General features: G+C 39.4%; 1 non-coding gene across 1 annotated transcript; it reads left to right on the top strand.

The window, feature by feature from the left end:
* The first annotated feature begins 3777 nt into the window (after nucleotides 1-3777).
* On the top strand, nucleotides 3778-3880 carry LOC138745135 (U6 spliceosomal RNA). The gene has a single exon (XR_011346063.1). It is a non-coding gene; the product is annotated as a U6 spliceosomal RNA (small nuclear RNA).
* The last annotated feature ends 240 nt before the right edge of the window (nucleotides 3881-4120 follow it).

Raw genomic sequence — 4120 nt, 5'->3', positions numbered from 1 at the left:
AGACTGCAGGCAATCTGTGAAAATAACTAGGGCTCAAGGAGGTAAAATGTCGGAACGGGAATGAGTCCTTATTCCTGTTCTGATCTTTTTACGTAGACTGCATTCTGGGAAATTGGGAATAATTTCTAGGAACACAGTAGCTGTGTATATTTTTTTTAAAAGTTGCTGTGTTCTTGATGTGAGCAAAGTGGTTAGTGTAAATGGAAATGCTGACATGGATAGAAGGGTCTGATTCCACGCTGGATAGGTCGGTGACTCTCGGTCGGTGACTCTCCTTAAGCAGATGGCCATTAAAAGAATCGTTCCAATATTTACCAGTTTGTCTCAAAGCGTTGAATGAGATCCCACATGGTCGACTGGAATGGAAGATTAGGGCACAAACAATAGGAGGCCAACTCGCCAACTGCACAAACAATTGGTTTAGTGATGTCAGAGAGTGGATGTGGAAGGCAGTTTTTCAAACTGAAGGACAGTGACCAGTTTGATGATAACTTAAAAATATGCACTATGGTCGACGGTGAAGACGGTTATTTCAGTTTCCAGTGGTATATATATCAAGGGAAAGGACTGGACAACAGAATGGCAGGTGCACTTCAGCTCAGAAGTAGGAGGGTAAATCGAACTTGGACAGGGAATACTCAATTAATGGCAGGGCTCTGAAAAGTGTTGTGGAGCTGGGTTTTTATAATTTTTTTATTGAAAGCAACAACACAATAAAAATCTGTTACAGTTGGTTTTTTTTATTGCGAGTTAATTTATACAGTTTTTCAAGGGCGGACTTAAACACCAGATCAGTACTGCAACCATGTCACCCAAATACTGCATACAACCTCCTAACTGGATCACCTGAGAAACCCTTGCAGAGCATGGGAAGAACATACAAACTCCTTACCAACATTGCCGAATTTTGACCCAGGATGCTGGTACTAGCGTTGCCTTAACTGCTATGCTAACCAAGCTGTCAAGTTTATGAAAATGTTTCCAGAATTAGGAAAGTTGAGTTATCCTGAGACACTCTTTAAAAACTGCCTGTTTTTCTTTGCATGTAGGATGAGAGAGGATCTTAATGAGGTTCATGAAGGGCGTAGTTGAATAGTCTGTTTTTCGGTGTAGGAGAATTTGAGACAAGAGGATATAACCATAAGGTGAGGGGTGGGATTTAGAAGGGACAGTTCTCCACCCAGATTTTGGTGGGCACCTAATATCAGCTGCCAGACAAAGTGTGAGAGGCAGGTAGATTAGCTTCCTTTAATAGAATCATTGGACAGCCATGGATGGAAAGGGAATGGGCCTCATGCAGGAACGTGGGACTAAAGCAGGAGGGTATGTTATTCAGTGTGGACAGGCAGTGCCTGTGGGCCTATCTCCATGCTGTCTCACACACACTCTGTGACTCGCTGACACCTGCTAATTCAAGCAGGGAGCCATTTTAGTACACAGCCAAGGTCATTTAAACTTGACAGTGATCCAATGGATGGATATTTGAAATTGGACATGTGTAAGAGGCCAGAATTGGAGAATGTGGAGATCTTGGAAGGTGATAATGGCTGGAAGTGCCGATGGAGATAAAGCTGTTTGATACTATGGAGCAGAGTTTTAAAACTGCTTGGTGAATAATAGGTCTGCAGACACAGGGGACTGGTACGAATTCTGCTTTTCTTATTTGAAATAAAAGCAAGAAAGAAATGGATTGTAACAACTTCTTAACACTCCAGCTTTTCACCCCTGGAGGGGAATACAAGTCTAATCCATAAAGATGCCCTGAAAATGTCTTCCATCTGCCATTTTGAGGCAGAAGAGTTTGGCCGGTTTGTGAGATCCTACTTGCTTGCTCCTTTTATGTGAATAAAATCAAGTCGAGGTACTTGGCACTTTTGTGGTTTGGCTCAGAGATGACCACACTGATGAGCAGTGTGAGAAGGCGCGGGAGCTGTGAACCATCGTGAAAGTTCAGCTCCACAATACAATTGGTAACATGATCAGATATTGATAACAGATGTTGGACATCTCCTCACACCCTCAGAGAGGGGAAAAATACCAATGAACTTATCACTAATTGAAAACAAACCAACTATCGTCCAATCCCTTGGTCAAGAAGCCCCATTGTGCATACAAAATCAAAATGGATTTAAATTGTAAAGCATCAGCCATCTAACATATATGGAGACCAACTTGTTCCTCTAAATATAAGTTTCCATTGCAATATCACCTCTAATTTAATTTAGCTAATAGTCTTACTAATTTCTCTCCATTTGAAACAGTGATACACAAGTCCAATGACCATCCTTCTGTTTTATTGCTTTGAATGTAAACTTAAGTATTTTATATTCAGCAGAAAATGAGCAGGTCTCAGGATCTCTGCTGGTGGCAAGATTTGCACTGGCTCCATCTGTGACAGTGGATCAGTTCATTCATTCACTTCTTATTAATGTAGGGGGAATAACAATCAGAACATATAATGAGGCATCCAAGCTGTGTTGATGAGGAGAGTTCCACAAATGGTTTTTGCTTGTAATCACTTAATCCCATTGACTGGCCCACATAAATTGAACAAAGAGAAGTGTATATTTTAATTAAGTCCATTGAAGCAGAATTTGTGATAGATAACACCACCCCTCACACCCCCATGTAAAATGCTGCTTTGTGCTGACGTGTATTTAGTGCAAGAAAAAAATGTAACAATGGTCTTCTGCTAATTCAGCTTTCGAGATTTCACCAGCAAATAAGTTTAACCCTTCCCTGCTGGGTGTTTTCCATTCCTGAGTACATTCTCTCGAAGCTGGAATGGGTAGCTCTATTCCTTCAAGTCAGGGGCCGAGCCAGATTCTAAAGTTAGGGGGAGCGAGTGCCACGAAGCACACCAAATAATTTTAAATATTTTTATCTTCTATAGAACATCAGAACACAAGGAAGATGCAGTTTTAAAGGAAGGACAGAATTGTTACTTTGTGTTTAAAATCAACCTTCATAATAAAATGAAAAAGGAAGTTAAACTTGCCTTTGCAATATATATGGCATATCTCAAATTGAACAGCCCAAAATGCATTGAAGATAAAGTAACAGTAGGAATGCCAGAGTAATTTGAATATACAGTTTATCTAAAACAACTATAGCCAGATTATCGAAGAAATGTTTTTTAAGCATTACCTACTTTTTTTTTGAGCGACGCCTTCCTATTGGCTGCTGTGGTTATGGGAAAAAAAAACTGATAGAAGTCTTCAAAGATGTGGCTAACTGACCGCCTTTCTTCGACAGTTATAAACTATTTAAGAAACATTAAAAAGAAATAACCTATCTAAACCTATATTTTGAAAGCTGTACACTGCAAATCTACGATACCGAAATGCATTATATTTCCATGCAACTAGATTTAAACTAAAACCTTGTTCTCTACCAATTTATGGTTTATTTACTGACAGAAAACTAAATTAACGACGAGTATGACTACAGTATCAAAAGTCAGGGGAATGGTGTTTGCACCCATGGTAAGAGAGCAAGGAAAGTGCATTGGCCAGGTTACAGGTGCCAAAGTGTTGTAGCTTGTAAACAAACAACTCAAAATTCATGGCTTGCCTAACTATAATTTGATGTTCTGTCCACTCTTCCCACATTATATTTTTTAATCACACTGACACCTTTTATCACTAACATTATAATTCTGAAAGCCAAGGAGAAAGTAAAATACCTTCAGAGCTATCCCTCCCAAGCATGCTCGACATTTCTAAAACCCCTTAGAATATTAGGCCACGTTGCATATTCACAAAGGTGTAGCTGGTTGCTCTGTTCCGCAGTACATATACTAAACTTGGAACAATCGAGAAGATTAGCATGGCCCCTGTGCAAGGATGACACGCAAATTCGTGACGCGTTCCATATTGTTTCAGAGAAAAAAAGTCTAGCTGGCCCATGATCAAACAAGGGGAGGTAAATTTGTAGCTTTACACCACAAATTTTCTGACAAAAATACATTTTTCCCATAGTTTAGACTATTCTAAAGCATTTTTTGTCTCTGGCATTTTTGATGGGAAATGTTTCATTTTTGAGTTCTAACCAGTTTATTTACAGGTGCCCCATAAAAATTATAATGAACAGATGAGTGAAAATTCTATGCAGGTGTTTT

Source organism: Narcine bancroftii, chromosome 10 (genome assembly GCF_036971445.1).
Source record: "Narcine bancroftii isolate sNarBan1 chromosome 10, sNarBan1.hap1, whole genome shotgun sequence".
In the NCBI taxonomy this organism is placed as follows: domain Eukaryota; kingdom Metazoa; phylum Chordata; class Chondrichthyes; order Torpediniformes; family Narcinidae; genus Narcine; species Narcine bancroftii.
Note: the sequence above shows the minus strand (reverse complement) of the source record. Positions and strands in the feature narration are given on the sequence as shown.